Source organism: Canis aureus, chromosome 3 (assembly GCF_053574225.1).
Source record: "Canis aureus isolate CA01 chromosome 3, VMU_Caureus_v.1.0, whole genome shotgun sequence".
NCBI lineage: Eukaryota > Metazoa > Chordata > Mammalia > Carnivora > Canidae > Canis > Canis aureus.
In genome coordinates, this window is record NC_135613.1 from 10,033,635 (window position 1) to 10,057,719 (window position 24,085).

At 43.5% G+C, this 24,085-nt stretch overlaps 1 protein-coding gene across 27 annotated transcripts in view; it reads left to right on the top strand.

Annotated features, from left to right (window-relative positions):
• Positions 1-24,085, top strand: part of ZFHX3 (zinc finger homeobox 3) — a 527,663-nt gene that overhangs the window by 23,785 nt on the left and 479,793 nt on the right. For all 27 annotated transcript variants that reach the window (XR_013374931.1, XM_077888804.1, XM_077888884.1 and 24 more), the window contains one exon: positions 9,773-9,883. The gene's annotated coding sequence lies outside the window, so the exon portion shown is untranslated. The remainder of the gene's footprint in view (positions 1-9,772; positions 9,884-24,085) is intronic.

Genomic DNA, 24,085 nt, shown 5'->3' on the forward strand with positions numbered 1-24,085 from the left:
TAAATTTGAAAGAGAAAATAAGGAAAGTCACTTCTCTTATCTGATAAGTAGAATCAGCTACCTCCAGACCTAGTGGCTTAAAATGACAGCCATGTATTATTTCTCACAATTCCAGCTGGGCAATCCTACTCTCGCATGACAGCTGGGGCCACCACACGGCTGCAGTACACTGTAAACTAGGTTGGAGCTCCAGGCTCTCTACCCACTTAAGTCCAAGCTTCTTTGCAGAATAGTTACTGGCTTCTAAGGGTACAAGCCCAAATGCAAGCTCTTACCAAGCCTCTACTCTGAATGGAAGGCTGATGTCCCATTGGCCAAAGCACCTCCCATGACCTCAGTGGACTCAGTGTGGGAGGAGCAGACAAGGGCATGAATCCTGGGAGGCGGGTTCACTGGGGGCCACCAGTGTCCGCAGTCTACCGCAGTCCTTTGGTTATTCCAAACCACACGGTTCTCTCGGGGACAGGACTCAGACATATAACATGGTAGTTGCTGACACTTTCCAAGCTTTGACGAGCCCTCCTAAATCTCAAATTCAGGAGGGCAAACTACCCACCTTTCCTCATTTGCTCTTAAACTTGCTTTTGCTTTTTCATTCTCCATTCTCATCTCTACTTTCCTCCCTCATTCAGGATTTTTGGTGGGGAAGGGGCAGGAGGTTTGTGATCCTACATTACTTTGTTTTGCATCACTCCCTGAGCTGTCAGGTCAGAAAAATAGAAAAACTGATCCTAGCAGCTTGCAAAGAGTTAATAAAAGGGACAGCATAAACTTCTAGGTCCTCTCATCAACACATTAGGCTCTCAGTTATTGCATGTATTTAGCACCTGCGCACCAAACACTGCCATATGTACAGTAAGACTGTATTCTCAGGGGTTAACAGTGCCAGCTCTGGACGTGGGTTACCAGCTTCAAATGCTGGTTCCACTCTGTGTAACCTGTGGCAAGCTTCTGTGCCTCAGTTTTTTCATTGGCTGGCTGCGAGGATTAAATTAGTCCATTAGCTCAAGATTATCCATTGCTATTATAATTACCATCGTACCATCATCACCCCCAGGATCTTGCTTAATTCTCCTAACTTCAAGTTGTAGATGTTAGCTCTCTTGTACCTATCAGGAGCCTGGGACACAGACAACTTGAGTAACTTACCCGAAGCCACGCAGCTAATATGTGATCAACCCAGGATTCAAACCAATGTCCGTCTGGCTTCACAACTATGCACTCAATCACTACATGATATCTTACTCAGGGTTACAGCCCCTCGGACAAGGTAACTTCTGGTGGGTGATCCTAATTTAGTTTTCTACCAATAGTTGTTTGATCATTTAAAAACGCAACATCTAACAAGACCTGCCCTATGATCAATACCCATCTGCATTGAATCTTTAATGCTCCGTCTTATCAAATTAGCAGTTTCCACCACAACTCAGGGGGGAAATAAATGTTCTCTTGACTTTAAACACACACTAACTTGCGAACACCGTGCCTCCAGGCTTTGGTGGCTTGTGGGTGAAGGGAGCCACTCTCAGGTACATCTGCATCAACCCAGTGAGAATGCAGTTCTGGATGAACCATGCCACCACAGGCCCCAGTGAGCCCCACAGTCATGGCCCCTCCATCACCAGGCCTTCCTGTCCCTTATTCCAGGATCTGAGATGTCTCCAGATGTCCCTGGGTGCACAGCACACCACCAGGCAGCCTCTCCACTTTGTCCTAAACTCAGCTGTAATAATAGGAGCTTCTTGGGCTCCAGGGTCTCCCTGCTCTAAACCCTCCTGGCCCCAACACTTTCCCCAAATACTTAGCAAGCCAGAAACTTATCCCCCCATCCTATAGGCTCTAGTCTAACACTTGTCACTGCTGTACAAGTTTCCACATTAATTAGTGTCGTGCCTTCCCAGTACTCCTCCTCCACTCCAGCCAAGTTCCTTGCACTACTGTCTCCTATTTTGCTCTGACCTCTTGTTCTGTGCTCACGCCAGGGGTCCTTGCTGCAATTCCCATTCCTTCTTTTTATGCCCACTTTGAGTCTAATAATCTTTCATGCCTTGTTAGAGCTTCACCACAAAACATTCAAGAAGAGCCCAGCCAATTTTCTTTCTTTACCTCTTCTAAACCCCTTCAATATTTTGAATCTAAAGAGCATGATTTAGCAATTGTCTATTTCTTTATGTTGTCTTTCTTTGTGAGCTGAGCCATCTCCCCAGGCAGAAAGCAAGATCCTCAATTTCCAAAAATTATATTATACCCTCTTTTATAATCTTCATAAGAACAATAATGGATAGCATTTATTAAGTGCTTATTAGGTACCCGGTGGTGTTTTGAGCAGTTTACAAGTGTTACCTTGTTTAGTCCTCACAACCGATTTGTAAGATGACATTATTACCTGCATTTTGCACGTGAAGAACCAAGCCTAGGGGTCAGATAACTGGCACCAAGACATCTAGGTGGCAAGGGATGAAGCCAGAATTTAAATCCTGGTAGTTGGACCACAGCAGCTGCTCTTAGCCACCAGACTTCCGGTAGTTAACACAGAGCTGTTTTATAATCAATACTTGTTGTGAAATGGTTCCCTAAAGCATACACTGTCACTGACTCTATGGAGTAACCACATATAAGGATGAAATACAATCTGAGTTTGTTTCTGTACTGTTGCATTGCAAATTTCCCCCAAAATATAGTTGCTTCAAACAGTGTTTATCATCTTAGCTTCTTTGAGTCAGAAATCCTGGCAGAGCTCAGCCAGGTGCCTCTGGCCCCGGGTCCCACAAAGCCTGCAGCCTAAGTGTCAGTCACCTCAAGGGTTTGCTGCAAGCTCACTTACCAGGTTGTTGGCCAGGTCCAGTTCCTCTTGAGCTAGAGACTGGAGGCTGCCCCCAGTGCCCTGCCATATAGCTTCTCCGCAGTGCAGCTCACAACATGGCAGTTTGCTTCATCAAAGCATGCCAGGGGGAGAGACGGAGAGAGTGCAACCAAGACAGAAGCCACAGTCTTTGTAATCTACTTCTGGAAGTGATATCCCAATGCTTTTGCCATAGTCTGTTCATTAGAAGCAAGTCCCAGGTCCAGCCCACCTCTAAGGGGAGGGTTTTCCAGAGGGTTGCAAATACTAGAAGGTGGAAATCATTCAGAGCCATTTCAGAAACTGCCTACTACAAATCTATAAAAGCAATTAGGAGAGGCCTGCATTAGGAAGGAGCATTCAAGCTGACCCCTGACAGATGAATAAGAGTTGGCCAAGATACATGCATGGGGTGAGGAGGCCAGACAGAAGGAAGGGACTGAGAGGCCTTGGAAGGAGCTGGTCTTGTCCAAAGGACAGCAAGACACTCCATGAGACTAGAGTGTCAGGGGGACAGGGAGAAAGACCCACGATGAAGTGTGGGTGAGCCCTCTGGGCATATCTGGAATCTTCCTCCTCCTGAGAGCAATGAGAAGTCCCTGACAGATTTTCGGGAGTGACATCAGAGTATGGAGAATGTGTTAGAGAAGACAGGAGTGGAAGAGGGTGATGGTGGGGGGTAGGAGGCTATTACAGCTGGGGAGGAAGAGATGTGATAAGTTTGAGATAAAACTGAGATGAAGAATTGACTCAACCATCCTCCCGTCCAAGACAAAGGATTGTTCAGATTTCAAAGTGCTCAACAGTTCCTGCTAGATGAGACCTAACTGCTTCCACACTGCTGTCTGGGAGTCCTGAGTAAAACTGTCATCCTCCGACTCTGTTTAGAATCTGGAGGAAAGGGGTCCCTTTAGGGTAAATCCTCTTGGCTCCTGATAGGATCACCTTGCCACTGAGCTGGCTCCTCTGGAATAGGGCTGTGTGCATTCTCCAGGCCATGTGTGTGCCTCTGTGGGTCTCTCTTTCTCCTCTGTCCATCTGTCTGCCTGCCTGTCTTCTAAGGGGCTCTGGCCTTCCCTTTTCTCTTCTGACTTGCCATCTGAGATACCCAGGCCATTTCCATCACCATCTGTTCCCTTCCAGAAGACTTCACCACTGTCTTCCCATTCCTCTTTCCTCTTTCATTGTGTGTCATCAGTATCATCAACACTTATGTCTCATTTTGGGTTTTCTCAGAAACAGAAGCAGAGATGAAAACTAGAGACATTATCTGTTTGGGAGGTGATTCCAGGAAACACCAGCAGGAGAGTGGGGAGGGGAAATAAGCCCATAATATGTGTATTATTGAGGACATTTCCACTGTGGACAACTGGAGATTCATCCTGCTGGGCCACTTCAGTGCAGAACAGACACTCAGAGTTGCCCCACCCGAGGGGTAAGGAACCCCAGTCCATCTTTGCTTGATTGCTCCCCACCCTGTTGGCTCTTTGGCTCATCCCAACGCAGGCTTGGAGACACACAGCCCAGAAAAGAAGGCCCTCTCTGGGGGAGTTACTGGTGTTTGCTGCCAACAGCCTTCATGTGGAGGTTTGTTGAGAGGGCATGAGTGGAACTTAACAAAACCTAATGTAGTAATAATAGCTAGCATACTTTCATATAATTAGTCTATGTCGTTCTCACAGATATGCTATCTCAGTCCTTGACACATGAAGGTGCTCAGCAAATGTTAATTATACTTGTTAGTGTTGTCCCTATGTTGTCCAAGGTCATCCAGCTTGTAAATGTCAGAGCTGGGACTCCCACCAGGTCATCAGTGCAGAGTCCACTGGTCTTGAGGTTGTAGAACAAGGAACATGTCACTGCAATGAGGGGTCCTGCCTCAGCTATAGAGACAAGTTGAGAAGAAAGGTGGAACGGGTAATACAGGGGACTGACTCTGCAACATGGCCATCTTGCCCTGGGTCAGCCCAATTAGCAGGATTTGTCTGATAAAATTACAAAGAGGAAAAGCCCCAAATGACCCCTGGGGATGTACAGGAGAATCCAGGAAGAACAAATGAGAGTGAAAAACTATATACCAACTGTCTCTCTCCAAGCCAAAAGTACCAGATTGAAAAAAACGAAAATCCTGTAGGCACCATCTCGTATTTACTTCTGGAGACCAAACTAACTCATTGGACTGCTTTTTTGGGAAATTGCACCGCTCAGAAGGAGCCCATCCAGGTAAAACTAGGTGGATTCCTTGGTTGTACCTATTGTTGACCATAATCTTTTTTTTTTTCTTTTTTCTTTTTTTTTTTTATTGGTGTTCAATTTACTAACATACAGAATAACACCCAGTGCCCGTCACCCATTCACTCCCACCCCCCGCCCTCCTCCCCTTCTACCACCCCTAGTTCGTTTCCCAGAGTTAGCAGTCTTTACGTTCTGTCTCCCTTTCTGAAATTTCCCACACATTTCTTCTCCCTTCCCTTATTTTCCCTTTCACTATTATTTATATTCCCCAAATGAATGAGAACATATAATGTTTGTCCTTCTCCGACTGACTTACTTCACTCAGCATAATACCCTCCAGTTCCATCCACGTTGAAGCAAATGGTGGGTATTTGTCATTTCTAATAGCTGAGTAATATTCCATTGTATACATAAACCACATCTTCTTTATCCATTCATCTTTCGTTGGACACCGAGGCTCCTTCCACAGTTTGGCTATCGTGGCCATTGCTGCTAGAAACATCGGGGTGCAGGTGTCCCGGCGTTTCATTGCATTTGTATCTTTGGGGTAAATCCCCAACAGTGCAATTGCTGGGTCGTAGGGCAGGTCTATTTTTAACTGTTTGAGGAACCTCCACACAGTTTTCCAGAGTGGCTGCACCAGTTCACAGTCCCACCAACAGTGTAAGAGGGTTCCCTTTTCTCCGCATCCTCTCCAACATTTGTTGTTTCCTGCCTTGTTAATTTGCCCCATTCTCACTGGTGTGAGGTGGTATCTCATTGTAGTTTTCATTTGTATTTCCCTGATGACAAGTGATGCAGAGCATTTTCTCATATGCATGTTGGCCATGTCTATGTCTTCCTCTGTGAGATTTCTGTTCATGTCTTTTGCCCATTTCATGATTGGATTGTTTGTTTCTTTGGGGTTGAGTTTAAGAAGTTCTTTATAGATCTTGGAAACTAGCCCTTTATCTGATATGTCATTTGCAAATATCTTCTCCCATTCTGTAGGTTGTCTTTGAGTTTTGTTGACTGTATCCTTTGCTGTGCAAAAGCTTCTTATCTTGATGAAGTCCCAATAGTTCATTTTTGCTTTTGTTTCTTTTGCCTTCGTGGATGTATCTTGCAAGAAGTTACTATGGCCGAGTTCAAAAAGGGTGTGGCCTGTGTTCTTCTCTAGGATTTTGATGGAATCTTGTCTCACATTTAGATCTTTCATCCATTTTGAGTTTATCTTTGTGTATGGTGAAAGAGAGTGGTCTAGTTTCATTCTTCTGCATGTGGATGTCCAATTTTCCCAGCACCATTTATTGAAGAGACTGTCTTTCTTCCAATGGATAGTCTTTCCTCCTTTATCGAATATTAGTTGCCCATAAAGTTCAGGGTCCACTTCTGGATTCTCTATTCTGTTCCACTGATCTATGTGTCTGTTTTTGTGCCAGTACCACACTGTCTTGATGACCACAGCTTTGTAGTACAACCTGAAATCTGGCATTGTGATGCCCCCAGATATGGTTTTCTTTTTTAAAATTCCCCTGGCTATTCGGGGTCTTTTCTGATTCCACACAAATCTTAAAATAATTTGTTCTAACTCTCTGAAGAAAGTCCATGGTATTTTGATAGGGATTGCATTAAACATGTAAATTGCCCTGGGTAACATTGACATTTTCACAATATTAATTCTGCCAATCCATGAGCATGGAATATTTTTCCATCTCTTTGTGTCTTCCTCAATTTCTTTCAGAAGTGTTCTATAGTTTTGAGGGTATAGATCCTTTACATCTTTGGTGAGGTTTATTCCTAGGTATCTTATGCTTTTGGGTGCAATTGTAAATGGGATTGACTCCTTAATTTCTCTTTCTTCAGTCTCATTGTTAGTGTATAGAAATGCCACTGACTTCTGGGCATTGATTTTGTATCCTGCCACGCTACCGAATTGCTGTATGAGTTCTAGCAATCTTGGGGTGGAGACTTTTGGGTTTTCTATGTAGAGTATCATGTCATCGGCGAAGAGGGAGAGTTTGACTTCTTCTTTGCCAATTTGAATGCCTTTAATGTCTTTTTGTTCTCTGATTGCTGAGGCTAGGACTTCCAGTACTAGACCATAATCTTTTGTTTTAGCACCTTGATGGTCTTTCAGAAACGTGGGTCTCTAGAGTAGATTCTAAGCAGAGTAGAAACCATGAAACGGGAAGGTTGCTGGAGGGGCAAAGTGAATGCTGGACATGAGAAGGTCTATGGCTGTAGGCTCGGCTCTCTAGGTGACCAGACACCATTCTGAGTAAGAGAGGAAGGGAGGAGACCCCAATATCCGGCACTTCTGCTGTGTGTCAGGCAGTGTCCTTCATGCCATCGCACAGAGGCCCTTTATAGTGGCCCTGATCATCCCCTTCGTATCAAGTCTGAGGCCTTAAACAGCTGGCCCAAGGTCACCTCTATCAAGCCAAGAAGCATTTGAACTCATATATCATGGCTCTTTCCTCAGTTTCCTTTTGTGCTTTACGGAACTCTTTATCAACTGCATAGGAAATGCCTTTTTTTAAAGTATGATTTTCTGTACACATTGATGTAGATCATTGACAAAGCAGTGTGTGCCCCAGCTCCTGCTCTGCTATTCAGCACCCCTTTAGGAGGAGGTGTCCCCAGAACGCTCCGCCTGCTGCCCTTTCTGTACCAAGTGAAGAAGGCTATTACTTGGGAGAAGGTTCTCCTCCTTATCTGCAGGTCATCGGGACCCCATCTGGTTCTGGCCAGAGAGTTAGCAAAACCCAAATGGAGAGGGTTTTTTTAAAGCCAGGTTTCCTTTTTTATTATTATTATTCATACCAGGAGACCCCTGGGAAAATCTTTATCTGCATTAAAACATACATAAGAAGAAGAGAGAAGAAAAGGCAGACAAGAGTGTGTCCTACAAAGGGTTTCTTTGAGCCCAGCTCTGTTCGTCTGTCAAGTTCTTTGCGGCGCTCTCCACAAAGATGGAATCTGGGTTCAAGGTTGAATGGAAGCCGGCTCCTGATGGAACGGCGTATCCCCTGAACACACCTCTAGGAGATTAGCCCGTCATTAAATATTTGTAGGATAACAGGAGAAGCCTAATTTAGTTTTTGTTTCTTTCTCTCTGTGGTTTAATCACAGATGAAAGAGACTAATAGCACTGCAGAGCTTTCTGGTGATCAAAGGCCAATCAATCCCCTTTGTGGAGTAATTAACTATTTGCTAAACTTGCAGAATTGATTTCCATTTAGGGCTAAGAGAGAGGGTTTTAAATGAAGACCGATTCACCAGGCGAGAGGAGGGAATCTCGGGGCTGATGCCAGGAGATACTCAGGGTGATGAATTGGAATCTGCTAATTAGAGACTGAAAAATACAGCCAGAACCTGACCCTATTCAGGAGTACTTTAGGGGAAGGACAGGCAGGAAGGAGGCTGGACGGCGATGCTGTCTTTATCCGCCAGGCAGCTGTGCACAATTGAAGTGCACACTTGGGGAAAGTGCTGGCATTCTGTTTGGGGCAGAAAAGGTTTGATTGCAGACACCAAACGGGCCAGGAGGCAGAGTGATGTGGCCAGGAAGTCAGCAGGTGGCCAGAGGGTGGAGCCCTGTGACATGAGGGCCCCATGTGGGCATGCCCCAAAGCACCGAGCTGATCCTTACGGACCCTTGAAATTCCACTCAGGCACTTGAAACTTGCCTTTGAAGTCAGTCGAGAATTTAGATGCTGTCAGCATAGAGGCCCTGAGAATCTGACCAGTTGAATACATGCAGGACCTGAAATGAAAAGTCAATGCCAGCTTGAAACTACGAAGACTTGAGACAACCTATTAAGACGTCTGCTTAGGGTTGCCAGATAAAACATAGGATGCCCAGTTCGCCGTGAGTTTCAGATAAGTGAATGATTCTACTTAGTATAAGTGGGTCCAAATTGCCTGTTGCTTTCATAAAAGTATGTCCCAAATGATTTGGGATTGCTTAGAAATTCATATTTAACTGGCTGTCCTGTAATTTTATTTGCCAAACCCTACAGCCTCCCTCTAGTTGGATTCTGGTTCTCTACATACTGGGTTAGAGCTTCCAAGTCTCAGTTTTCCTCCCTGAGTAGTTTGCTTCTCATTAGTAGTGACCGAGTGTTTTATTATGAATATTAAATATGATAACTCGATGTGATCCCTGCAGACAGTGCGGTGCCTCGCATGGTTTATATTCTCTGCACACGTTACCTGTGATTATAGTGAACGCTATTGATTTGATAAATACAAATAATAATCTTAAGTATTAAAAATGTATTTCCCTTTTTCCTGTCTCCTCCTGTCCTGTATCTCCAGCCTCTTTTCTTCCTCCCTGTCTTCTCCTGCCTCTCCTCCCTCCTTCTCATTTTGCACTGTGAATCAGGTGTGTGCTGCAAACATCAATGTTTTCATGTAAACTGCAGCATCTCTGTCTGTTTTCTCTCCTGCGAAGGAGCAGGATGGGTGAGTGGCCATGACCCAGCTCATGGTTCTGATGCTGGAATCTCCGCCATGATCTTTTACCTTGTTGTGCCTCAGTTTCCTCATGTGGAATGATAATAATGTGATGTGTAAGATTAAACGAACTCATGCAAGGAGCACACTTAAAAGAGTGTCGAACTCCTTATTACCATTATTCCTCATAACATTTATGTGTTAGTGAGTTTGGGTTGCCCCAGAAATAATGCAGTAAATGTTCATCTATTTCAGTGAGATCACTTGAGTCAAGCTGGATGCTGATTCATCCCAAGGGAGCAAGTAAATGGATGTGGATCCTACCTTTGGTTTTCTCAATTCTGCTAAGGCCAGAGGAGCTCCGAGGTAAGTGAAAACCAGAACTCAGTCTTCGGTGACATGAGCCCACGCGTGGTTTCAGTGTTTGAAGTAAATGAGTACATTCTTCTTGCCTCCTGCAGACCTGTTCTAGCTATGGATTACCATTTTCCAGAGCAGAGGTTCCCAGCAGGTCGATTGTGATTGAACAGTGTTTCTTGAGAACTTACAGGATTGATTTCCTCAAAGGCCACCACAACCTCTTTGCCACAGCCAGTGTGGGTTCCCCCGGGGAATAAGGTCAGGGCGATTGAGGGTATTTTTTTTCTGTGTCTTGCTTGGCCCCCAAACCATACAGCTCCTGGGAAAACAGTCCAGACCAGGCACCTGCACAGGTTGGGGACCCTTGCCCCATACCAAGCCAAATTAGAGAGACTAGACTAGATAGCACTGCTAATTGATTAGCAGTCTATAGACTTCACAGTAGATGAGGTCTCAGATGAGGAAAATATTTGGGCAAGCTGATTCCATCATATTCTCTTTATACTACCCCAGAAGTAGCCAATCATGCCTTTACTTTATGCTTTATATGTAAGGGGCTTGGTTCCAGAAGCTGGGCACCTGTTACCTTAGTTTAGCCTTATCACAACCTGATGCAGCAGGTACTATCATCACTTCCATTGCACAGATGAAGAAATATATGAATGGGGAAGTTAAGCTGTTGTCCAAGTTCACACAGCTGTCGAGTGGCCCTTTTGTCATTACAGATCACTTAAATGGGACTCCACAAATAGTAGCTGAGTCCTAGGTTAGACAGTGCAGCGCACTGGGTGCTAGGTACCCAAGGATGCCTCAGACCCCATTCTCGCCCTTTCTGTGAACTAGAGACATGAACTAAAGAGATGCGTATCGCCAGTATGGTAAGTGTTCAGACTGAGAGAAATATGTGAGTTTCTGAAGAGATGAGAAAGTGATGAGTAGAAAGGAAAAATGGGGTCTTTGAGGCTTGCCACTATTCCCACAGCCAAAGAGAAGGTATTTCATTTGGACATCCTGGCAGGGGTATAAAGCTTATCATACTGCAGTTAATAGGCCTCCTGGCCCTGGGAACCCATTGAGATTTAGAAGATTTTTGTAACATTCAACTGGAATTTCAAAGATCATGCTGTATTTGACCAACTGGGACCAGGACTGAGTGATTCTAGGGAGGGTCTTTTGCAAAAGTGCCCTGTGCTGAGAGGTCAGCCCCACCGACCAGCCCTGGCTGGCTGGACACACAGGGGTAACTGGAACCATGCTGCCAAGAAGCCCACAGAGAAGGGAAGAGGTTAAACATGGTAGTGTTTTAAAAGGATTCTGTTTGATTCTTTATTGTAAATTGAATTCACCTATCAAACAGCCAGGACTTGATATTCATTGGCACATGAGACCGATGTCTCTGCAGCTCCCCATAAACAGGAGCAAGACAATGGCCACTTAAGACGGAGCTGTGCAAAATCTCCATTGCTCATTAAATTATTTAGGAAGGGGGGGAGAAAAGTAGCTGGAAAGAAAACAGATAGCTTTCCCAAGTGGTGTTCAGAGAAGGCACCTCGAGGCCGGCCGGCCCCTGTCCAGGGCTGACCAGCAGCGTTTAAATGCAGGGGCTGCCGTGAACTGACTCACTGCCGGATAATTACGTTAGGGACCAATACGGCCTGTTGAAAATCAATTCTGTTGGACCAGTGTGTTTGTTCGGAAAGCCACTCAGCCAATTCAGGAGTATATTAGGCAGCAGGCCCAGTGCGGTGACCTCTTCCGGATTGGGGTTGACACTTGAACGAAGGCGTTTGTCCAGGTAAAGGACAGTGCTAGCAGCAGGCCCTTATCTCCCCTAAATTGGATTACTCAGATCTGCTTGTTCTCTTTAAAGATTGCTACTCTTGGGTTTTTTCCCCTCTCTTTCTATCTGTCTGAGATGGTTACCTAGTGATTACTGTTTAACTTGCCATCCTTATGTATTCTCAGACAGTTAATGCTTAATGCCACCAGTGTCACGTCCCGTTCATACGCGGAGAAGGTCATCTGATGGTGATACCTTCCTTCATTTTTCCGGTCATCAGGTGCACCAGTGAGTGGGTTGGGATCCAGGTTGGGATCCTGGCCTGTGTGGTCTTAAGGAATTCAGAGTTGGCAAGCCTGTGATTCACTTTTCAGGGAACATAATACAATCCTAGAGATAACACAGACTTTCCCTCAAATGTGCCAATTCCTTCCAAAGGAATTGCTCCCAAGATAGTTTGTGTGGCTTGAAAACTCTCAAGCCTGTTCACCAACCAGTGTGCCTTGAGTTGGGGTGCCACCAGGCCACCAGGACCATAGACAGCAGCTGCCTGCAGCCCTCTGGAGCGTTATCACCCTTGATGGAAGGCAAGAGTACGGGAAAAATGCTCACTGAAGAGGGTGCCTCTGAGAATCCTGAGAAACCAAGCATGGGCCAAACTCTCTTGCTAGAGTCTTCGCTACCCGAACTTGCAACAGCTGCCACCATACCGAAAGTGGTGTAAGGTGTCAAGAAGACATTGAGAAGCCCAGGGAATCCCGCATAAACCTCTTGAAAGAATCCAGGAAAGACTTATTGCTGCAATTATGGTTCCTTTAATGACACATAAAATTAACCGCTTCACATAACCATTCACTTTGACAGCTGAGGATTTCACTGTGATAAAAGTAGGGCCACGCACACTGTCAGTGATTTACATTTCCGTATCCCAAACCCTGTCAACCAATTAGACTGCAAGAGTGAGCGGCACCATTTTCTAATGAAGCTATAATCAGGCTGCTCCCTCACCCAGAAAGAGCAGATATTCTTGTCCTGAATGGAGAAGGTAATGATCAGGGAAGAGGGTTTGAATAAATCAGATGTGATATCAGCATAGCTTGCCATAGGTCCATTATAATTGGAATCTGGGCTGATGGAGGCTCAGCATCCCCTTCCAAGTGTTTCACTTAAAAGAAAGTAGGCTTTTCTGTGTAGAGAAGAGCAACATGGTTTCTGAAATAAACAGTTGGGAAGGCAAAAGGCATGGGTATCAGGCCTGAGTTCTCAAAGGTCCACTGAAATGTGGGGAGAGAAGAAAAGAGGGGAGGGAAGGAAAGTAAACAAAAGGGAAAGAGAGAGAGAAAGGCAGAAAGGCTCATGGGAGGGAGGGAAAGAAGGGTGGAGGGAAGCCTAGAGGGAGGGAGGAGGAGGGAAGGAGAGGAAGAGAGGAAGGAAGGAGAAAACAGAGAGAGGAAAGAGGAAGGAAGGGATGGTAGGAGGGAGGGAGGAGGGAAAGATGAAGGAAGATAGATAAAACTTGCTCTCTACCCAAGCTTCCTCACATAGAAAAACTGATTAATAATATCTATGCTCCTTATCTCTTGAAATGATGGAAAATGAAACGAGATCCCGTAGGTGAAAGATACGATGTGATGGCCTTTTATTAATATGGCTGCTAACCCACCTCTTAGGGGTTAGCGCTAACCACAGCGCAGCGGCTCACAGATCCTCTTTGGTGATGATGATTGGGTACTTGGCTTATGGTAATTCTTCTCATGAGCTAGTTCTCCAACAGGTGTCAGGGTAACTCCAGGGAGAGGGAGAGGGAGAGGGGAAGGGTATGCAAAAAGTATTTAGGGGAATTCCAAGGAAGTGTGGTTGGCAGCATTGACAGCAGAGCCTCCCAGTTCTCTCTCCTGCGTCCTTTCCAGATTTTAAGATTTTCAGTACCATTGCTGCATCAGAACAAAGGTGTGGAGGCACTGGGAAGCTGTGAGGAATCCCTTGGGAGATTCCTGGGTGGAAAAGGATAAAAAATGCATCCTGGGAATCTTTTCTGCTTTGATCTATGTTATTGAGGCTCCAAAAGGAAGGCCGAGAAATTCAAGATCCATTGGGTCCCCAGACAGGATCATGAAACCATCCCCCAGGTTGCTGCTCCAGATTTTTTTTTGAAAAGTATTATTTTCCCACACTGTGTTTGAAGAAAATCATTGCTTTTCAACTGAACCAATTGTATTGCCACAAGAAAACATCTGATTCCCTATATAAACACATCAGTGTGTTTCCAACAGTTGAGAATTCCCTGGATTTCTGGCAGCTGACTTGGCAGGGTTCTGCTTCATGCTGGCCTTGGTGAGGCCAGTCATCCCCAAGGGAATTCTCTCATCCTTCACTGGGAACACAGGTCCCACGAGAACCTCCCAATGAGCACCAAGGGTTCAATGAGAAGAGATTTGAGTGCACCGCTCGTGCCAATTTGGCTCGTTGGCTAATTGCACTGTGTGCAGAAAATAACACCTGCAAAGATCAGTCCAGCCTCTGAGCGCCAGACTCTCAAAGTCAACGACAAAGCTCTCTGGGTGAAGCCCATCAGTAGAAACACCCATGGAAACATCAAACAGCGGCTTCAAGTGGAAAGGGGCTGAGAGCAAAACTTTAAAGATCAAGGAGAAGGCTAAATTGAACCGAATTCTTTCAGGGTCTGAAGAGGATGGAGGCCCTGGCTTGGGGGCTGGGAGGGGGGTGAAATGACACATCCTGAGGGTGAAGGACCCTTCCAGAGAGGTGATTAACAACACATCGCAGAAGACTTACTGACCCCTCCCATTTTCCCATTTCCGCGAAGAATGGGACAATACTGAGCGGCTCCTTCAGACTTATTTTCTAACCCATGTCAAGCAAGCTTGGAGTGGTGGGGTGCTGGAGGTATAATTACGTGGAGCATGCCTTGACCGCCAGCACAAAATAAACCATGGCTTTAGTAGATTGGGGGCAGTTTCCTTTTAAGCAGGCTGCCTTTCCAAGTTCAAGGAGATTAGTAAACAGAGACAGAGGGGCCTTGTTTATAGTGACAGTGAAGCCAGCCACGCTGGCCCTTTAAAAGGTGTTTGTGAAGCTGCTTTTTTTTTCACCCCCACCCCCGTCACCAATGGGCTGCCTAAGGAACAAGCTTGATATTCTGACAGCTTTTTAAGAAATACTTAAATATCGAAAGTTTTCACTCTTTTCTGTGTGTGCAAAATATCAGCTTAAAACCCAATGGGAGTCAAAGTTCTTGCTTAGCATACAAAGGCTTAGGAGTTTTATAGTATTCAGGACTTTAATCTACAAAGTATAATTTAATCCTCTTTGTGCTATCTGCACCACAGAGCCACGGTTGTAAATAAACCGTATGGTTGCAGTGGATGCAGCCACAGCTGCCTGCCTCCATCACTCACCCTTAGTAAATATTTCTGCAAAACAGATGAAATTAACTACTGTAACAGATAAACAGAGGATGCAGCGCTCAGAGCAAATGTTTTACCATGGCAGTCATGCTGAAACACAGCCAACAGCTCCAAGTCGACACTTGGCTACCTGCCAATGACTTTCTATCTGCCCTGGGCCCCGGTGAACTGGCTTCCGGTACCTACCTCTGAGAAAAGTCAAGACGGCACAGATCTACCCATGAAGCAAGGAGGGTTTGTGTGAGGGACAAGCCGAGTCATCAAAGCTCACTCAGATCTGCTGGTGTGCTGATGTGTGTTGCATTATTCCATGACAAAGCTGTGTGCAGTTGGGAGTTGCAGGGATATCCCGTCTGGGCATTGAGGCATGGAGAGCGGAGCCGAGTCAAGTCAAGGAGAGGAGGTGGTTCCCTTGGAGGTGAGGTTGCTCTAGGTAAAAAGAACGACAGCAATTGAGAGTCCTGCCACATTGGGAAGTAAAATACGATGGAAGAAGATTGCTGGGGATGACCTGGAGGGAGTACTTAACTGGTACACTTGGGCGCTGTGGTCATTTGGAGCAGTAAACATTTGAGCAAGTCACCTCTCTATGACTCCGGCATCACAGAGACCCAGATTTGAAACCAGATTCTTGTATCTGACAGCTGTGGAATTCTGTGCTGGTTATTTTACCTCACTGAGCTTTCTTTTTCTTCCCCTGTAAAATGGGAATGATCATACCTCCTTACAAATTTATGAGCATGAGGATTAATTGGAAAAATCATTATCATTCTTAAAGGAATTATTTATTATTTATGATTGCAATAGTGAGGATTTAGTTCATGATATAGGGTGGAGAAGAAGCTCCTGTCTCTGCCTTGCACTCTTTAAGCCATGGGTCTTTTTGACTAGGGCTGTGGTCCCCATTTCTAGCATCTGAAACTCATGATAACCACGGGTGTCCTGTTCCATGGCTCTGTCACTCTCCTTAAGAGGTCCAGTGGTCCTCTCTGCTTCAGATACCACAGGGCTTGGCTGGCTAAGCAGTAAGCTACCTGTCTTCTTCTGAACTCCACCAAACACAGGAGGCCCTGCGCGTATGGCTGGGGCAAGGCGACAGAGAGCAGGAAAATACAGAGGGTCATAGGTAGGTGAGATTGTCAAAGCCAGGTGTTGGCCTGTGAGGGACAGGTATTTACCTGAAGACTGAGGAAGTTCCAAAAGGCAGGTAGAAGGTGAATCAATCAGATCCATATATCCATGCTGTGCTGCAGGGTCCCCATACCTTCAGGGAAAGGAGGTGCCATGCTTTCATCCCAGCCTGGGAGACATCACCAAGAAATAAAGCAGCACACAGAAGTGGCTCAGTAGAAAATCTTGGTTTCTTATGGGCTCAGCTTCACAGCTCAGAGCCAAGATGTTCCAAATCCCAGCCACAGCTGAAGCTGTAACACATGTGCCCCCAAAGGTTGGCAGGGCCCCTAGCTGGAATTGCCGAGGGACACAGCAGCTCCAGAACAGCTTTTGAGAGTTCTCACTCACTAACATCATGTTTGAAAATAGCCAGGACTAATTGGATAATATTTTTTAAAACAATAAAAAGGATTTAAATCCTAGGCTATACAAAAAAAAAAAAAAAAAAGCTATTAACTGGGAAGAGGATTTTTTTTTTTCCCCAGACCGATCATATTCACACCATTTAAGCTGGGAATGGGGCTGAGGAATTCCACCAACAGTACAGGAATACTCAAGGAGGGTTTGGTCCAGCTTGGAAAACAGAAACCCCAGGGACCCAGGTTCTCTCCAGAGCCTTCGAGTTGCTGCATCAGTGTTTTCCCCTGAGATGTGGTGTGTATCTATGTCATTTTTCTCAATCATTTAAGAATAGGTTGCTCATCTTGTACCCTTCTACCCCTAAACACTTCATTGCATATTTCCAAAAAACAGGGATATTATTTTCTATAATCACAGGACAATGATCTAAATCAGGAAATTGAAAATTTATACAATACTGTCAACTAGTCTGGAGTCCAAAGTCAAATGTTGTTCATTCTTCCAATAATGTGCTTTACCCAGGACTACGTACTGCCTGCAGTTGTCACATCTCTTCGGGTTCTTTTGAAATAGAACCTTCCTCATTCTTTCTGTATCTTTCCCTGTTCTTTCTCTTTAACCTTGACATTTTTGAAGAGTACAGACCATTTATTTTGTAGAAGGTTACTCGATTTGGGTTTGTCTGATGTTTCCTTGTGATTAGATCTGGGTGATGAATTTGGGGCAGAAAACACCCCAGAAGTAATGTTGTGTCTCCCTCGGTGCATCCAGCCAGAGGGATGCGATGTTGGGTTGGTGTCATTATTGGTGATGTTATCTGTGATTACTTGGCCAAGGTGCCGTGTGTCAGGTTTCTCCACTAGAAAGTTGCTTTTTTTTCCCCTTTGTGATTAATAAGAAATTTATGGAAGATACTCTGAGACCATGTAAATATGCAATCCTTATCAAACTTGTACCCGCTAATTTGAGTCTCCATTGATGCTTAGAATATTTGCCAAATGGTGATTTTTCTCATTGTGTCATTCCACATTTATTAGTTCAGTTCTGCTGTTGAAGATCCTCCCCTATCCCATATTTATGTTTATTTATTGATTCATTGATATCTGTATGAATTCATGGAATGTTATGCATTATTCAATGGATTGTAATCCATTACTACCACTATTTATTTTCACATCCACATTGTCTCAGAGTTGAACAGTGGGATTCCTTTCTGTCCTCTTGACATTCATTTTTTGAGCAGTTTCTGGAACAAGATGTTCAGGCTCGTCTTGTACCTTACCTGCCCTGAAATCGGCTGTCTTGCAAACAGGGCCTAAATCCTTTGAATAACAGAAAATGGAATTTTAAAAACCAAGATCTGGGCATCAGGTTCTGGGCAGGAGAGCTACTAGTGTGTCATTGTTTCTAGGCCCTCTCAATGGACAGAGCTAAGATCTGTATCTGTTTTTAAAACATACTGATACCTTCAGTTCTAATCCCACTGCATTCTGGGCTTCGCCTTCTTGAATATTTTTTTAAAATTACTACTTCTCCAATAGTGAGATATCTAGCTCCCCTTTTTTTTCAATATATTTATTCCTTTGCTGAATCCTAGAATACATACAAAGTAGTTTTTGAATCATTCAATCATACCACTGTAAAAAACAAAACCACTAATTAGAGTTCAATATTTCTCTATGCTTCTTTTTGTCTTTAGACTGAGGATATGTAGTCAAAACACTGTCTTCGAAATTTACTTCACATAACTCTCCCTCCACCCTTTGTTCAGCATGGTTATGCCATTCATTTGAAATCTAATCTGGTTCATTTGTTTCTGTTAGGAGCTTTCTCCTCATCCTTGTAGATTCTTTGAGTACACGAAACACTAATATGACTATAAACATCAAAACTAGTTAAAAAATGTTATCCAGAGAAGCATCACTCCCCTTAACTCCTCCTCCCTATGGCCACACACCCCTAACATGGAACTAATCTCCTTCACTTCTGGTTTTCTCCCCCACGTTTCTTTTTGCTAGCATAATTAAATACATATACAGTTTGTTTCCTCTTCTTTCTTATAAAAAAAAAAGTGGGGGGGAGAACATGCTATAAATTAATTTTTGTACTTTGCTTTTTGCCTTTAACAATGCATCCTGGAAATCATTCCCATCAGCTCACGGAGCTCTTCAGTGTTCTTTTCTGGCTGTGTAGTATTACACTGAGCAAATCTACCACAGTCTGTCCAGCAGGGCTCTTATTGGTGGAGATTGAAACTGTTTCCAGTGTTTTGCAGTTACAATGCTTCAGTATTCAAGCTAGCATATAGTATTTTCATATAGTTGGACAGCATCTTCAGGGTAAATTCCTAGAAGTGAGATTGTTGACTGCTAGGAATAAAATATATAGTTTTGCTAGATATTGCAAAATTCCTCCTTAGTAGTCATACCAATTTGTTTTCCCTCAAAAGGTATGAGAGTGCCTGTTTGTTTTCCTTTGGCCTCATGAGCAGAATGTATCAAGCTTTCTAATATGTACCACCAGTCTCATAGGTGAGCAATAATATCTCAGTGTCAGCTTTTAAATCAGTTTTATTGAGATATAATTCATATACCACACAATTTACCCACTTAAAGTGTACAATTCAGTGGGTTTTAGTATGTTGATAGATAGCTGCAACCATCACTACGTCAGGTTTAGAAACCCAGTACCTGTCAGGTACCACTCTCCTACTCCGCATTCCCCCAGTCCTAAGCAACTATTGATCTACTTTCTGTCCATAGATTTGCCGGTTTAGGAAATTTCATGTAAATGGAGTCATACAATATGTGGCCTTTTGTGATTAGCTTCTTTCATTTAGCCTGTCTTCAAGGCTCATCCATGTTATGGCATGTACCAGTATACCGTTCCTTTTTATGACCAAGTAATATTCCATTGCTCAGTCAAGTAATATTTTTGTTTATTGATTTGTTGATGAACATTTGGGTTGTTTCAACCAGTTGGCTATTGAGAGTAATCCTGCTATAAATATTCATGTATTTTTTTTTCATGTGAACATAAGTTTTTATTTCTCTTGGGTATATATACCTAGGAATGGAATTGCTTGATCATATGGTAACTATAATTGTTGGAGAAACTGCCAGACTGTTTCAGTGTGTTTAGACTATTTCGCTCATGTGTGAAGTTGAGCATTTTTTCTTATGTTTAAAAGGCTATTTTTATATACTTTTTCAAATTGTCTGTACCTTCCCTTTGCCCATTTTCCTATTTGGTTGTTGGTTTTTTCCCATCAGTTTTTGAGAGTTCTTTGTATATAACAAATTAGTCTTTTATCTGCAATACACATTGCAAACATTTTCTCTCATTTGTTATTTTTTTGTTTTTACGGTATTTTCTTCCATACAAACCTAAAAAAGATTTTTTTTCTGCTATCAGATTTATCATTTTTTTCATTTATTGTCTTGGGACATTGATTCAATTTAGAAATCCTTTCTCCATACCTAGGAATTCACCCATGTTTTCTTCCAGGACTTGTTGTGTTCATTTTTTCCTATAACTCTCTGATCCTTTTCAGAGTATATTCTTGTACATGGTTGGAAGCATAGGTCTAACTTAACTAATTCTACTAACTGGCTACCTAGTTGTCCTAGAAACACTTATTAAAAAGATTATCTGTACCCTAGTGATTTCCAGTGCCACCTTTATGTTTACGATGTACTAAATTTTCATATATGCTTGGGTCTCTTCCTAGACTTACTGCTTTCTTCCAGTGGTCTATTCAGACACCAACACCATGCTGCCTCATTTCTTATGAGCAAGTTTGATGACCTTCTCTGGGCATCTGTTCTTTTGCTACGACCCTTGCTCTCAGAAAGTCCTTCCCTGTATTTGTGTTTCTGTCTCATTGCAGCTTAGGCTCATTTCCTCTGTGAGTTCCCGTGAATGCAGGGCTCCCTTTGCACACTTCTCCCTGAGTTGTCAGGTGCTATGGGCTCTCTCCCTTTATGTAAATCTGGCCGCTGCTTTCTGGTCCAGAGGTGACTCTCTCTCATTGACAGCCCTGACTGCCGACTTTACAAGTAATTTGCTGAGTTTGTCAAGCACTGCAGAATCATGTAAATGCCATTATCGTTTTTGTCATCATCATCATCATCAATGGAAGCATCAGCGGCTTCCCTTCCTTTGCCTATTGTTTAGAGCAAATGAAGTAGCTGCTGATGTTCAGAACAGAGGCTTTATCTGTAGACTATCCAAAGTCATAGCCCCTGTAGGTCAGTTCATATCTTAAAGGTGTCACATAGGCCAGGAGAAAGATCGTCATACACCACCTACTCTTTGTGGTTGGGAAGTTGATATGTCTCACATGGGTTGGACAGCAGTCCTCTACCTGTACCCCAAATGAATTTTCTTTCCTGATCTTGGTGTGATAGCAAAATATCTAATTGAAAATATATTTATAATTCAGAAATAGTTGTTTTTAAGAGTGCCTGGGTGGCTCAGTCAGTTGAATGTCCAATTCTTGATTTCAGATCAGGTCATGATCTCAGGGTTGTGGGATCAAGGTCGAGCTGGGCACTCAGTGCAGAGCCTGCTTAAGATTTTTCTCTCTCCCTCTATCCCTTCCCCATGCTTGCTCACTCTCGCTCTCTCTCTCTCTGAAAAGAAAAGAAAACAAAGAAAGATATTGTTGTAGACTCCATAAATCTATTTATCTCAATATTATAAGGGAGAGTATAAGGTTATATATGCTTGGGACAATTCACCACTATTTGAGTACATTCAACAAATATCTGGTGAGCAACTGGTGTGTGTAAAGGCACTCTAATAGAAACTGTGAAAGACTCAAAGATGGATAGTACAGGATCCTGTCCTTTAGGAGTTCACTCACAACTGCAGAAGATAACGGCAAGAGAGAGAGCTAGGCACAAGCAATGTCATTATAAGGCAAATGAGAACAAGTGGGGAAAAAAAAGGAAAAGTCCTATGTGAGTGTAGAAGAAAAACTACTCATTCTGGGGTCTCCTTGGAAGAGATGAGACTTAAAATTGGACCCTGAAGAATAAGTTGGATGACCCAGGAAGATAATCTGGCATTTAGAATGGCTTAAGCAAAATTACAAAGGTTAAAAAAAAAAAAAGAAAATAAAAAACAAACAAAAAAACAACCTTTATATTGAATTAAGCCATATGAAAGGACTGTTTTGTAGGTCAAATCAGTCACATGCGGTCAAATGTATATGATTCACTCTAATACATCATTTGTGAGGATACTGCAGACTGGTTATAAATCTCATAGAACTAATAGATTAATCTGGACAGGTTAAGAGATCTTATATGGGAGACCAGGCTGTATAGGATTTTGATTACTAAGTTGAAGAATTTTGCCTTTATTCAGTGAGATTCATTTAATTGTTTATTTATGAAATATTTGTTAGGTCCCTATTATGTGTCCAACCTCCTGATTGGGGAAGCTTTGGGAACAGAGCCATGTTTCAGAAGGATAATTCTGGCAGTGGTATGCATGGTGGAGTGCAGAGAGGAAGCAGTGTGAATGAGGAAACTACTTAGGAGTTCTAGGAACTGAAGAGTAAATGAGGACCTGAGGCAGGATATGATCGTGAATAGGAGGGATGGAAGTGAAAGCCATTCCAGAAATGGAATTGACTCCAGCCATTGTGATTGAATCAAAGTAAAGGCAAGGGAGAAAAAGGCCAACCAAAAGTCTCCTAGCTGCCAACTCAGGAGAACGGGGAGACTCCCATTGACTTCCATCTCTTCATCCATTTATTCATCCATCCATTCCACCAGTGTTTATTGCACACCAGCCATGAGACGAACAATGTTCCAAGAGCTGGAGACACAGCAGAGAACAAGAGAGGCACACATGTCTAATGCAAAGAGACAGGCAAGGAATAGATAAATAAATTAACATATGATGTAATGGTAAAGATGGGAAGCACTATAAGAAAGATTATTCAAGGTAAGAGAACTGTGGAGAGTGAAAAAGGTATATTTGCAAGGGATAATCAAGGACTATGAGCAGATGAATTTGGAGCAGAGACCTGAATGATGTCAGGGAAGGAGCATGAGAAAACCTGGGGGAAATTAGTCCCAGGAAGAAAGTACAACAAATACAGAATCCTTTTTTTTTTTTTAAAATTTTTATTTATTTATGATAGTCACACAGAGAGAGAGAGAGAGAGAGAGAGAGAGAGAGAGGCAGAGACACAGGCAGAGGGAGAAGCAGGCTCCATGCACCGGGAGCCCGACGTGGGATTCGATCCCGGGTCTCCAGGATTGCGCCCTGGGCCAAAGGCAGGCGCTAAACCGCTGCGCCACCCAGGGATCCCCCAAATACAGAATCCTTGAGGCAGGTATAAGCTTGGAGTGTTTGAGGATCAGCTCTAAGACCAGGAAAGTTCGATTGAATCAAGAAGTAGGGAAACCAGTAAGACTTTAATGGTGGGATGGGGCAAGAGCATGTCATGGCAAGGAGTTTGATTTTATTTTGAGCATACGAGATTTGGAGTTTGAAGAGATGGCCTTTTAAAGTTTCTCTGGCTCCTATGTGGAGAATTGACTGTAAAGAGACAAGAAAGGAAGAAAATATGGCAGGGTTGGTGAGAAGTGGTCAGATTCTGGATGAACATTGACATTACAACTAACAGAAGTTGCCAAGGAAATAGACACAGTGTAAGAGAGAAGTGGAAGTAAAGGATGACTGCCATTTCCAAGTCAGAGGAAGGAGCAAAATTTGCAGAGAGAATCAAGGTTTCTGGTTTGTATTTGTTAAGTTTGGTACACTCAAGTAGAGGGAATGAGCAGGCAGTGGGGTACAGGAGCCTAGACCTCACAGGAGAAGTTGAGTCTAAATTTGAGAGTCACCAGCATATAGATGCATTTAAATCTCTGAACCTGAATGAGACATCTAGGGAGTGGGTGTAGACAGAGAACAGGAGGAGTTATCAAGCTCTGTGATCATCAGGTAACAAGGGAAGGAAGAGCCAGAAAAGGAGACTGAGAAGGAAGGGTCGTTGAGGGAGAAGAACCAAGGGAGTTTGGTGACTGGGAAGCCCTGCAAAAGAAATATTTCAAAGAAGAGGGGATGGCTGGCAGTGTCAATGCTGCTAAGAGGTCATATAAGATGAGGACAGAGAATTGACAAGAAAATTAGCAAGAAGGAATGTTGGTGACCTTGTGAGGCAGTTTTAGTGGTGTGGAGGAGGAAAAAAAATCTGAGGAGAAAATGGAAAATAAGGAACGAGAACAGAAAATATAGACCACTCTTCTTAGGATATTAGCAATAAAGTGGAATGGGAAAACAAAATGATGTTTTGGGGATGGGGATGATATGTGTTTAGACATGGAAGGGCTGACAATAATGATCAAAATAAGGGAGAACATGATGACTAGTAAGTAGGGCAGAGGGGGCAGGTTGGAGAGCACAGTGGGGATGTTGGACTAAGATAGGAACTTGGAACCTTTTACC